The following is a 14,888-nucleotide window of genomic DNA, read 5'->3' on the forward strand; positions in this document are numbered from 1 at the left end:
AATTCTTACATTTTCAATCTTTTTAAATACATTGTGACCTGTTTTTAAATCTCTAAATGTGGGCTTCCCTTGTGACGCAGTGGTTGAGAGTCTGCTTGCCGATGCAGGGGACACGGGTTTGTGCCCTGGTCCAGGAAGATCCCACATGCTGCAGAGCGGCTGGGCCTGTGGGCCATGGCCGATGAACCTGTGCGTCCGGAGCCTGTGCTCCTCAACGGGAGAGGCCACGACAGTGAGAGGCCTGCGTACCACAAAAAAAAAAAAAAAAAAACAACTCTACATGTGATCTTAGTGAATGTTTCGTGTACATTTGAAAAGAATGCGTATTCTGTTGTTACTGTCTGTAGTGTTCTATAAATGAGTGTGTTATTGAAATCTTCTATATATGCATTAATTTTCCACTTGTTCTTTCTATTAGGGAGAGAGTTGTATTGAAATCTTGCATCTATTTCTGATTTTTTTTTTCCTGAAAGTTCTTGATATACTTGAAACTCTGTTTTTAGGTGTGTATACATTGAGAGTTGTCATGTCCTCTTGATAAGTTGAATCTTTTTATTATTACAAAGTATCTCACTTTACCCCTAGAAATATTCCTTGTCCTGAATTATATTTTATTTGTTATTAAAATAGTGATACTGTCTTTCTTATATTAGTTTTTGAATGATTTTTTCTCATTTTTAAGCTACCTTTATCTTTTTGTTTAGAGCTTATTAAATGAAATAAGTTGAGATTTGGTATTTATATCCAGTCTAATAATTCCTGAATATTAATAGGCCTTAAATCTTTAACATTTAAAATAAATTTTTGTGTGGTTGGGTTTAGTTCCAACATTACGTTATTTATTTTTGATAATTTCAATTTTTATCCTCTTGTTTCTCATTTCCCTCCATTTTATCTATTAATTGAATATGTTTTAAAGGTTCCATCTTATCTTCTCCAGTGGCTTATTAGATGTGCATCTTCATTTTAATTTTATTTAGTTCTTGATCTCAGTTTTACAATATACATCCCTAAATCATCATAATCTACTTTTAAATGTATATTATACTACTTCATGTATAATGTAAGATACTTTCATATCACCCTCCTTTTATGCTATATCCATCAAACATTTACTTCCACATACGCTATAAACCACAGAATACATTGTTATTATTTATGTTTAAAGAGTCAAATATCTTTAAAATAAAATTTAAAACATAAAGCTTATTTTGTATATACCCACACATGCCATTTTTGGTATATTTTTTATTTCTTTTTATAGATCTGAGTGCTCACCTGGAAACATTTTCTTCACACTTTATGAGATTACCTTAGAATTTCTTATAGTACTTTAAAACATACCCAAGATTTCATTTTTATTTAGGTTGTGGTGAGGACAACAGAGCAGGAGATGATTGCCACTATAAAGACAGTTTGTTACTCAGTTCCTAAGAGGAAGGGGCACGATGCCATGCAGGGGCATGTAGCACCAGGGTCAGCCAGAAGGTGGAATGAGTGAGGGGAAAGTGTGGGCAAAAGCCATTTTTGTAGTTTTTGCAGGAAGAAATGGGTGAGACAGAGTACAAAGCTGAGCAGGTTTAGCATTAGACAGTTTGGAAAGTTTTGGTGTGGTCTGGGCTGCAGGAATGGTCACTAGTTGTTCAGTACATGGACCAAGGACAGGGGGATAGTGTCCTGGACTGCTCATGCCAGATAAAAGCAAGCTGTGTATAGGAGGGTTTGCACATCAAAGGTGTGCTACAGGCGAGTTATTTTCTATCTCTAGGAATTAGCTAACCACTGGGAAGGGTAATCTCTCCCTGGGTCTGCAAGGCTCAAGATATCAAAGCATCATAAAACACAGTAAGAAACGTGATTAATATGTCTATCATTGCACCAGTACCATACTGTTTTGATGACTGTAGCTTTGTAGTAGAGTCTGAAATCAGGGATCCTCCAGCTCCGTTTTTCCTTCTCAGGGTTGTTTTGGGTATTCATGGCCTTTGTGTTTCCATACAAATTTTTAATTTTTTTGTTCTAGTTCTGTGAAAAGTGACATTGATAATTTGGTAGGGATTACATTGAGTCTGTACATTGCCTTAGGTAGTATACTCATTTTGACAATATTGATTCTTCCAGTCCAAGATCATGGTATACCTTTCTATTTGCTGTGTCATCTTTGACTTCTCTTATCAGCATCTTATGGTTTTCAGAGTACAGGTCTTCTGTCTCCTTAGGTAGGTTTATTCCTATGTATTTTATTCTTTTCGATGTGATGGTAAATGGGATTGTTTCCCTAATTTCTATTTCTGATATTTCATTGTTAGTATAAAGAGATGCAAGAGATTTTTGTGTATTAATTTTGTATCCTGCAACCTTACTGAATTCATTGATGAGCTCTAGTAATTTTCTGGTAGCACCTTTAAGGTTTTCTATGTGTAGTATCATGTCATCTGCAAACAGTGACAGTTTTATTTCTTTTCCAATTTGGATTCCTTTTATTTCATTTCTTCTCTGATTGCCGTGGCTAGGACTTCCAAAACTATGTTGAATAAAAGTGGTTGCAGTGGGCATCCTTGTCTTGTTCCTAATCTTAGAGGGAATGTCTTCAGCATGTCACCATTGAGAATGATATTAACTGTGGGTTTGCCATATATGGCCTTTATTATGTTGAGGTAAGTTCCCTCTATTCCCACTTTCTGGAGAGTTTTTATCATAAATGGATGTTGAATTTTCTCAAAAGCTTTTTTTGCATCTATTGAGATGATCATATGGTTTTAATTCTTCAGTTTGTTAATATGATGTATCACACTGACTTATTTGTGTATATTGAAGAATCCTTGCATCCCTGGGATAAATCTCACTTGATCATGGTGTATGCTCCTTTTAATGTATTGTTGGATTCTATTTGCTAGTATTTTGTTGAGGATTTTTATGTCTATGTTCATTGATGATATTGGCCTGTATTTTTTGTGTATGTGTGTGGTATCTTTGTCTGGTTTTGGTATCAAGGTGATTGTGGCCTCATAGAATGAGCTTGGGAGTGTTCCTTCCTCTGCAAATTTTTGGAAGAGATTCAGAAGTATAGGTGTTAACTTTCCTCTAAATGTTTGCTAGAATTCACCTGTGAAGCCATCTGGTCCTGGACTTTTGTTACTTGGAAGCTTTTAAATCAGTTTCAATTTTCGAAACACTATGGTACTGGTGCAAGGATAGAAATAAATATCAATGAAACAGGATAGAAAACCCAGAAATAAACTTATATGCCTATGGTCAGTTAATATATGACAAAGGAGACAAGAATATACAATGGAGAAAAAAACAGTCTCTTCAATGAGTGGTGCTGGAAAAACTGGACAGCTACAAGTAAAAAAAAAAAAAAAAAGAGAAATTAGAACATTTCCTAACACCATACACAAAAATAAACTCATAATGGACCTAAGACCTAAATGTAGGGCAGACACTATAAAACTCTTAGAGGAAAACATAGGCAGACCTCCTTTTGACATAAATCGCAGCAATATCTTCTTGGATCCACCTCCTAGAGTAATAAAAATAAAAACAAAAATAAACAAATGGGACCTAATTAAACTTAAAAGCTTCTACACTGCAAAGGAAACCATAAACAAAATGAAAAGACAACCCACAGAATGGGAGAAAATATTTGCAAACAAAGCAACCACCAAGGGATTTATCTCTAATATATACAAACAGCTCATGCAGCCCTATATCAAAAAAACAAACAACCTAATTAAAAAATGGGCAGAAGATCTAAATAAACTTTTCTCCAAAGAAGACATACAGATGGACAAAAAGCACATGAAAAGATGCTCCACATCACTAATTATCAGAGAAATACAAATCAAAACTACAATGAGGTATCACCTCACACCAATCAGAATGGCCATCACCAAAAAGTCTACAAACAGTAAATGCTTGCAAGGGTGTGGAGAAAAGGGAACCCTCTTACACTGTTGATGAGAATGTAAGTTGGTACAACCACCATGGGAACAGTATGGAGGTTCTTTTAAAAACTAAAAATAGAACTACCATGTGATCCAGCAATCCCACTCCTGTGTATATATCCAGAGAAAACTAATTTAAAAACATACCTGCACCCCAATATTCATTCTAGCACTGTTTACAATAGCCAAGACATAGAAGCAACCTAAATGTTAACTGACATTGATGAATTGATAAAGAGATGTGGTACATATATAAAATAGAATATTACTCAATAATAAAAAAGCATGAAATAATGCCATTTGCAACAACATGGATGGACCTAGAGATTATCATACTAACTGAAGTAAGTCAGACAAGAGAAAGACAAATATATGATATCACTCATATATGAAATCTAATGGTAAAAAATGATACAAATGAACTTATTTACAAAACAGAAACAGACTTGCACATGTGGAAAATAAACTTATGGTTACCAAAGGGGAAACATGGTGGGGAAGGATAAATCAAGAGCTTGGGATTAATATACACACACTATTTTATGTAAGATAGATAACCAACAAGGACCTACTGTATAGCACAGGGAACTCTACTCAATATTCTGTGATAACCTATGTGAGAAAAGAATCTGAAAAAGTATGAATATATGTATATAGCTGAATCACTTTGCTATGCACCTGAAACTAACACATTGTAAATCAACTATGCTCCAATAAAGTTATAAAAAAGAAGTGTGATTAATATATGTAGATCTTCTGCAAAAACTACTGCAAAAAAGTATCTCAACTTATGTTTGTCTGACAATGTATTTTGCTTTAATTGGGTATAGAATTCTGGGGGGTTTTTTTGGGCACTTAAAGATGTCAATTCATTGTCTTTTTTTACATACTCAGTGATAATTCTGATCATTGTAATGTAACCAGAATTTCCAATCACTTATGAGATTTTATTTCTGTCATTGGTTGTTAGCAAGTTGATTAGATTGTATATTGGTATGGTTTTCATTTTATTTCCCTTCTTGGGTTTGGTTGAGTTTATTAGATCTGTGGGTTTATACTTTTTGTCAAATTAAGAAAAATTTTAGTCATTATACATTCAGACATATTTTGTGCCATAGTTTGCCTCCTTATGTAACTCTAATTATACATATGTTAAACCAGTTGCTAAAGTCCCAGGTCACTGAAGCTCTGTTTATTTATTTTAAAATTTTTGTTCTCTGTTCTTCAGTTTGGATTTCTATTGATATTTTGCTCTGCAATATCTAGTCTACTAAATTCCCTAACTGTTTGATAAAGTCTTTCTGACTGGTGAGTACTTCACTATCTCCCAGCCCTGTATAATCTCTGGGAACTTTTCAGTTTATAATCTACCAGAAGTTATTCTTTCCCAGCACTTTTGCTTTGTCTGACCTGTGTGGCCTCCCAGAGTCTTACTCTATTCATATTCAGCTTAGTATTCAGCCAAAGACAGGTGCTGTTTCTCTGCTCAGTTGCCTGCTGTGTTAGTCTTCCCTTCCAGGTTACAGCCACAGCAGACTCCCTGAACTCTGATATTTGTGTCCTCAACTCAGTAGAACCGTAATGTTGCACTGGTATTCCCCTTCCTAGTGCTTCAATCTAGAAAGTGCTTCTATAGGCACACCTCATTTTGTTGCACTTCACTTTACTGCACTTTGCAGCTATTGCATTTTTTACAAATTGAAGTTTTGTGGCAATTTTGCATCAAGCAAGTCCATCAGTGCCACTTTTCCAAAAGCATTTTCTCACTTTATTTCACTGTGTCACATTTTGGTAAGTCTCACAATATTTCAAACTTTTCTCATTATCGTTATATTTATTATGGTGATCTGTGAACAGTGAGCTTTGATGTTACTATCGTAATTATTTTAGGGCACCACAATTCATGTGAAAGTGAACTTAATCAATAAATGTATGTGTGTTCTGACTGCTCCATGGACCAGCCATTCTCCTGTTTCCCTCCCTATTTTATGAGACACAATAATGAAATTTGGTGGATTAATAACACCACAAAGGCCTCTGAGTGTTCAAGTGAAAGTCACACATATCTCACTTTAAATCGAAAGCTAGAAAGCATTATGGTTAGTGAGGAAGACATGTTGAAAGCCCAGATAGGCTGAAAACTAAGCCTCTTGCACCAGTTAACCAAGTTGTGAGTGAAAAGGAAAAGTTCTTGAAAGAAATTGATAGTGCTACTCTAGTAAACACAGGAATGATAAGAAAGCAAAACAGCCTTATTGCCTATAATGGAGAAAGTTTGAGTGGTCTGGACAGAAAATAAAACCAGTGACAACATCACTTTAAGCCAAAGCCTAATCCAGAGAAATGCCCTAACTCTCTTCAATTCTCTGAAGACTGAGAGTGGTGACGAAGCTACAAAAGAAAAGTTTGAAGCCAATCAAAACTTGGTTCATGAGGTTTAAGGAAAGAGAATCCTCTCAATATCATAAAAGTGTAAGGTGAAGCAGCCAGTGCTGATGTAGAAGCACCAAGTTATCCAGAAGACCTAGCTAAGATAATTAATGAAGGCAGCTACACTAAACAATAGGTTTTCAATGTAGATGAAACAGCGTTCTATTGGAAGAAGATGTCATCTAGGACATTCATAGCTAGAGAGAAGAAGTCAAGGCCTGGCTTCACAGCTACAAAGAAGAGGCTGACTCTCTTGTTAGGGGCTAATGCAGCTGGTGACTTTAAGTTGAAGCCAATGCTGATTTGCCATTCTGAAAATCCTAGGGCCCTAAAGAATTATGCTAAATCTGCTCTGCCTGTGCTCTATAAATGGAAAAACAAAGCCTGGATAATAACACATCTGTTTACAAAATGGTTTACTGAACATTTTAAGCCAATTGTTAAGACCTACTGCTCAGAGGGAAAATAAAGAAAGATTCCTCTCAAAATATTACTGCTCATTGACAAGGCACCTGGCTACCCAACAGCTCTGATGGAGATGTACAACAAGACTAATGTTATTTTCATGTCTGCTAACACAATGTCCATTCTGTAACTCATGGATCAAGGAGTCATTTTGACTTTCAATTCTTATGATTTAAGAAAAACATTTCTTAAGACTATCATTGTCACAGACAGTGATTCCTCTGAGAGATCTGGAAAAGTAAATTGAAAGCTTTCTGGACAGGATTCACCATTCTAGATTCCATTAAAAACATTTGTGATTTATGGGAAGAAGTCAAAATATTAACAGATGTTTTGGGGAAACTGATTCCAACCCTCATGGATGAGTTTGAGGAGTTCAAGACTTCATTGAGAGTGTAACTGCAGATGTGGTGGAAACAGCAAGAGAACTAGAATTAGAAGTGGAGACTGAAGATGTGAATGAATTGCTGCAATCTCATGACAAAACTTTAAAGAAGGAGGAGTTGCTTCTTAAAGATGAAAAAAGAAAGTGATTTCTTGAGGTGGGATCTACTCCAGGTAAAGATGCTTGAAAATTGTTGAAATAACAAAAAGGATTTAGAATATTACATAAACTTAGTTGACAAAGCAGCAGCAGGGTTTTAAAAAATTGACTCCAAATTCGAAAGAAGTTCTACTGTGGGTAGAATGATATCAAACTGCTTTGCATGCTACAGAGAACTTGTTTGTGAAAGGAAGAGTCAATCAATGCAGCAAACTTCATTGTTGTCTTATTTTAAGAAAGTGCCACGGCCACCCCAACCTTCAGCAGCCACCGCCCTGATCAGTCAGTAGCCATCAACATTGAGGCAAGACCTTCCACCAGCAAAAAGATTATGATTCACTGAAGGCTCAGATGATGGTTAGAATTTTTTAGCAATAAAGTACCTTTTAATTAAGATATATAGAGAGATATATAGATATATTTAGACATAACACTATTGCAGACTTAATAAACATACAGTTTCTACATATGTAGTGTGAACATAACTTTTCTATGCACTGGGAAGTCAAAAAAATTGCTTTATTGTCACATTTGGTTTATTGAGATTGTCTGGTACTGAACCTACAATATCTCCATGGTGTGCTTGTTTTAGGAATGCTGGGCTGATCTTACAGGTTTCTTCATTTGTTTCCTTTCTGTCAGGAATTACAGTTCTGTGCTGCCTCGTGTCCAGTTTTCTCTTTTGTTACAATGTGAAAGCATTTCCAATATCTATTACCCAGGAATAGAAGGCCCTTCCATTTTCTCTAATGGCCTTGGTTTTGAATCTATTTATTCTGGAACATAAAATCCTTAGAAGATATAAAGTTATTCCTCTTCCCCCACTCACACACACACACATTTTCTATTTCCATTTTATTTTTCTCCCATGCATTACATTACTATTCCACTTACATTCAAAAACGTTGTGGTAACAACGGTTTATTAAATGAATAGATAAATAAATAAATATGTTTATACCAGACAAAGTGATGAAGGTGAGGTAAACCATTCTGTAATTTTCCCAGCCTTAAAATTTGAAGAAGATGCTTAGCAATTTTCAATAATTTATGGAATTGCAGTAATAAATTGTCATAGAATTTCATAAGGAAATAATCAAACATGGAAACAATGCAGAGTTGGAGGATTACATTTGGATGATGGCACGGCCTGAATAATCCTAGGAAATTCAACTCTATGAAGACTTAGTTTCTTCATTTAGAAAATGGAAAAAAAAAAGTTGTGTCCCATCCCACAGATTATGAATTCTTCAATGTTCTATCATGTAAAGGATCAACTAAACAGTAGTTTAGTAAGTATAACAGGATAATAAAATTTCACATAATACTTAGCAATTGGGTGTTTAGTATTGTATAAAAGAGAGAAATCCAACTTTTCATTTTTCCTCTATGAATGGCCAATTAAAAAATTTCTCAAATTTATTTTTAAAAATCAAGGGCAGAATATCAACATAGTTTTGTAAGGGCATAATAATAAAAGTAAAACAATGAAATGTATTAATTTTAAGTATCTCCAAGGTATTCTATGACTTATCATAATCACCTAGTAATCACTTAGTTTTCTTGTTTGGAGAAGTTATAAAATGATACAGTCAAGAAGTTCAGTGTCTTTGAATGAAACTTTCTACAATGCTCCAAACAGGACTTATAATAAAACTCTGATTTAGGGAGAATGAATTTGAGTAGATAGTCCAATTAAGTCATAAAAAGAAAATAGCTGCAGAAAACATGAAGTTGCTTGTTAAAATAGAGAAGACCATTTATTGAAATCAAATGTATGGCCGTGTGCCTTCAGGGTTCATTTCTGATTTTAATTGGACAATTACTTTAAAACTGTTTCTGTTTCTCAACAGACCATATATTAGGAAACAAAATGAAACAAACCTTTCTTTAGTACTAAAAGCATGAGAGAACCTTTCTATGGCTGAGTTTTAAAACAGTTCTAATGAATATAATTATGTGAATAAAGCATTCAGGTATTATATTCTGCTAGTATACACCTCTCCTCTCCATCTCTCCATCTTCACAGGAAAATTAATGAATAGAGCAAAAGTTCTTGAACCAAACATATGAGAAACCACTGTCATCTTTGTTTCTTTCTTAGCAAACTGATGCACCATTCATATTAACCCATTTAAGAAGAAAAGCATGCAATTAGTATTCAGTAATCTTAATGTCTAGTCATGGCTGTGCATGTTTTTCTGTGATCCTCGAGGACTGTCAAAGAGGATTGCATTGGACAAGTTAAACAGGCAAGAAAGACTTTTATTTAATGCTATTGCATTGAGTGGCAAGACTATTGCAATAGGGGAGAGAAATTTAACTCAAATCCATTGAAGCGAAAAGTGGAAGAGTTTTTAATCACGGTGATGAGCTAGTGGGAAGAGTAAAGGAGAACAGTATGGGGGAGGTTGGTCCATGTGGTTAGGGCATCTGTGTTTGCTCTTTGACTCGTGTCAAATGTAGGTTCCTACCCTCTTCAGAGACTGGAAGATAGGGTTGCTATCTTTCTTAATGATTAAATTTCAAGGAGATGGCTCTGAGGTCCCTGATTAAGACATTTCTGTGTTGTAAAACTGGCAAGAGAATATTTACATCTTAAAGGGGCAGAGAAAGAAATTACAACTGCAAGTTTTCTAAAGTAAATGCACTAAGAAGAGGGAGGTCAGAGGCCTATGATCTGGAGGAAACTTGTCTAAAGTATGGTCAACTGAGAAGACATTAGATATTATTTATTATCTCTGCACATTGACCATGTTATCTAGAAAGTTTTGGAGATTCAAACTGAAAATGACAAAATCTCAAAAAAAAAAAAAAAAAAAAAAAAAAAAAAAAAAAAAGAAAAAGGAAAATTTAAAATTAATTAAAAAGAAAAAAAAAAAAAAAAAAAAAAGAAAGAAAAAGAAAAATGTACAAGGAGAATTTAGACTTAATTAACAAGCAAACTAGTGTTCTGTGGGAGGAAAATTTAACAGGACCTATGAGACGTTTCATAAAAGATTTATCCATCTTCAACTAATGAAGTACTTACTCTGCTAATTCACAATGCTTGTGAGAAACTTACAGATGCTAAGGAGTCCCACAGCTTAAACAAAACAAAATGAAACAAAACAAAAACACTTTTTTTAGCTTTTTCTTAAGCCAATATTTTTCAAATTGAATAGCAAACCCTGCAGAATTTGTGTTCCAACGACCAGAATTAAAGGTCAGATAATCTTTAAGTTCCCTTTCAGTTCTAAAATTCTAATATGATATTTATTTAATAATATGGTTATTCTCTTTGAATATAGGAACTCATTTCTGGGTTTTGTGCATTCCTCAGTTTAATGATGACTTTGCTACTTTTTCTACAAACCGACTCCTTAAAACTTGTTATTCTAAATTTTTGTGTGTCTTCTTTTTGTATTTTAAATACATTTGTCAAAGGTTGTTTTTACTCTTACATAAATACCCAGGACTCTAGTACATATTGAATGTAGACTCATCACAGATTTTTAAAATCCTCTAACAGGCCATTAGTATTCAAGGTTTCCTGAAAATAATACCTATTAGCTTAATCATTACTTGTATCCTAAAACATAGAAAGATTCCAGGGAAATTCAGGAAAAAAAAAATCCATGCTTTTAAAAAAATCCTAAAGACCTTTATTAAGCAACAGCTTTTTAATGTGTAATCCTTTGATGTTTTTTTGAGAACTTTACAAAAGAAAGATTGAAAGGAAGGGAGAAGGGAAGGGAAAAAGTAAAAGAAAGTTGTGCATGTGTATTTATCTACAGAGTCCTTATTTTACTAGTTATGTAAACAAAATTCTATGTTCCTATTTATCTTATACTTTGAAGAATCCTGAGAGTTTAGCCCTTTAAAGTTCTCAGGCAGCAATTCTTCTTGGAACTTCTTATTAACCATTGCATACGGAGGGGTTATATACTGGACAACTTCCTTTGCCTGGTAAAAATTAGGAGAAGGGCCAAATGGCTGATGTTATTCGGTAAATTTCTCTCATTTCAGGAACAAACAGATGTAAGATAGCTCCTTTGAGTTGCATAATTCCATTTTGGCCAATTAGTAAAACAGACTAACTTCTTAAGAAGTAAACTGGTAATGGATTTTCTATAAATAACACAACTGCATTATCCTATGACAGAACAGAAGATATTAATGCAGTGTTCTTCAAAGAAGGTAATAAATTAAGGTCACCAACATAGATAAAATAAACTTCATATAATTATCATCTCAGAAAATTAGATTGAAATATTTTTATACTCTCCTAATTATTGAAGTATAATAACAGCACTGTTGAACAAATCTGTTTGTATTTTATTATGTGCATTTAAGTTGTCGTATCTAGAACTAATAGTAAGCAAAATAACTAAAATAATTTTCTACTACTGCTTAGCTCTGAACAGTCAGTGAGGGCACAAGAGAACACCAAAATAATTTTTTCCATGAAAAATTATTCAAATTTTAACTCTAAGCAAGAGTTTTATGTTATAATTACAAGTGTCAGTATGACTTAATTCACTCAAAAGTGAATTTTGATTTCCAAATATGCATTTTAGAAATACAAACACATGTTAATATTATAGTAAATATAGATGCCTCGGAGGGTAGTAGTATATTTTAGATGAAACAAATAGATGTTTAAATAATGTTATACTTAATAAATGTGTTCATTTTCTTCTAGGCTCATATATTTGAGCATTTTATATCTTTAGTCTTATCATGTACACAAATCAACAAGTACTGTTGGGAAAAATGATGGATAATAATATAGCATGCCTAAGGTTAGAGAATTGACCATATCTTTTGACAATCAGAATGTGTTTTCTAAAACAATCAAGAAAGATGACAGTTATTTTCTGTAAATCATTTTGTTTATAATCCATTATTCACTCTAAATCATATTTTATTTAATCTATTACTCTTATCCAAGAAAAAAGCTGATTAATAATGTTATGTTACATAAGACAGGATATGCATATTCATGAGCCCTCATGAATTATTTGTGAAGATAAAACGAGTAAACCTTTATCTTATAGGAGAGCAATTAAAAGTACTTGACTCACAAGATAATAAATCAAGCTGAAAATTTAGTCCTATACTCACACACAATTTGAAACACTGCAATAAGAAGTAACACACCACACTAGATTAGACTTCCCAGATTAAAAGTAACATTTTAAATATTAAAGTTGTTGTCTTAGATCATAAAATATCCTGATGTGTGAATGCACTGCAATAAGAAGTAACACACCACACTAGATTAGACTTCCCAGATTAAAAGTAACATTTTAAATATTAAAGTTGTTGTCTTAGATCATAAAATATCCTGATGTGTGAATGCACTGCAATAAGAAGTAACACACCACACTAGATTAGACTTCCCAGATTAAAAGTAACATTTTAAATATTAAAGTTGTTGTCTTAGATCATAAAATATCCTGATGTGTGAATGCATAGTACATTTTAAAAAGTTAAGCTGATGGGTGATTTAAGGTACTTTTGGGCAGCATATTATCTTCTGACACACCTGCTTTCTGAAAACCTGGAAGGTTTTTTATTTATTTATTTATTATTTATTTTTATTTTTTTGTGGTATGCGGGCCTCTCACTGCTGTGGCCTCTCCCATTGCGGAGCACAGGCTCCGGACACGCAGGCTCAGCGGCCATGGCTCACGGGCCCAGCCGCTCCACGGCATGTGGGATCTTCCCAGACCGGGGCATGAACCCGTGTCCCCTGCATCGGCAGGTGGACTCTCAACCACTGCGCCACCAGGGAAGCCCTTGAAGGTTTTATATATTTATGAAAGTGCCTGTGTAACACAGAACCAAGAAGATTCCTCAGGCTACAAGGATTTAAATTATCCAAGCTGCACAGTAGAAATTAACAAATGATAGAGAACACAGTATCTTTCTGCTGTATGCTCTATGCTAGTTTAATAATTGAGTAATGTATAAAGTTGTCAAAGGCAGTGAATTTAAAAAGAAAACAAATATATAATTGAAATGAATGATCTGAAGAAAAGATCTAACATGCAATATTCTGTGTGGAAAAATCTCAAAGCTGTGCCCTAAGGTTAATAATTCATATGAAGTAGTTTAACAAGTGGTATCCTAATGACTTCTCAACCCGAAAATGCATTTTTCTTTCTTTTTTCTACTCTCAAGTATGTATAGAGCTTTTTTACCTGGAAAAGTTAGCTTTCATGGGAGTGTATACTACTTTGGGGAAAACTCTTTGTTTTGTCTTATTGTTAATTACACCTTTAGTGGTACTGTTCTATAGTGTTAATTGACACTGTTTAATATTTGGTTTGAAATATTCTCAGGTCTTCTTTCCATATGTTTGTATCCAAGTCTCAATTTAAAAAATTATTCATCTCAAAATTATTTTGCCTATTTTTACCTATTTTGCCTATTTTATGCTGCTCCCTCTTCTTTTCCTGGCATACCCTTTCTCCCTCAAACTTCCCACCATTTTAAAAGCAAAACAAAACAAAGCTGCCTTGTTCAGAACTCTTCATGTAATGAAAGCTTATTTGTTTTCACTGGCTTCATCAGGTGAGATTCCACTAAATATCTGTATTTTGTATGAACAATACAGCCTAAGAATGTCTTACTTAAGATTTTTTTCATTTCATAAAGATGGAACAAGAGGAATCAACTGAAATTAGCTGAACTCAAAAATACTTTTGTATGTTGAGGGGGATAAAAGTCTATAATTAAATTCAGAAGTTGAGTCTTACCAACAACTAGGTCTTAGAGAAGTTGAGTCACTAGATTCTCATAGCCTCAGTTCCAATATCTATTAAGTGATGTACTGAGGCTTAGATGAGATCATGTATACAGAGCAACTTATACTATAGAGCACTAGGAAATGTAAGGGGAAATGTAAGGAGACATTATTATGAGACAAAATGCATAATTGCTAAGTGACAGCTGGGATATTGGTACTATATTATCTCAACGCTAGTTGCTGCAGTTGCCGACACTGCCTATTGATAGGAATTCACACCTAGATAATGGACGAACATTAGATTCATGGTATGAAAAATCTGTTTGGAAGAATGAGGCATCCAAGAAAGTTTAAAGTTTACCTGACTCTGAAAAATTTTGTGTTACTAAATATCTCTAACCACACAAGATTATGTCAATCACATTCTTTATCATTTTGATCACACCCTTATGCATGGCTCTAAAGCAATCACAATGGAAGTAATAGCTGTACATCTGACCTCTGTTAATTTCCTCAGTGATCAAGATTCTCAATGTTGAGATGGAGACAAGATGGCAGAGTAGAAGGACGTGAACTCATCTCTTCTTATGGAAACACCAAACTTACAATAACTTCTGAACTACCCTTGACAAAAAAAAAAAAAAAATGCTGGAACCTACCAAAAAAGATACCCTATATGCAAAGACAAAGAAGAAGACACAACAATATGGTAGGAGGGCTGCAATCATGATAAAATCAAATCCTATACCTGCCAGTGGGCAACCCAC

This window comes from Neophocaena asiaeorientalis, unplaced genomic scaffold (genome assembly GCF_003031525.2).
Source record: "Neophocaena asiaeorientalis asiaeorientalis breed wild unplaced genomic scaffold, Neophocaena_asiaeorientalis_V1.1 scaffold327, whole genome shotgun sequence".
Taxonomy (NCBI): domain Eukaryota; kingdom Metazoa; phylum Chordata; class Mammalia; order Artiodactyla; family Phocoenidae; genus Neophocaena; species Neophocaena asiaeorientalis.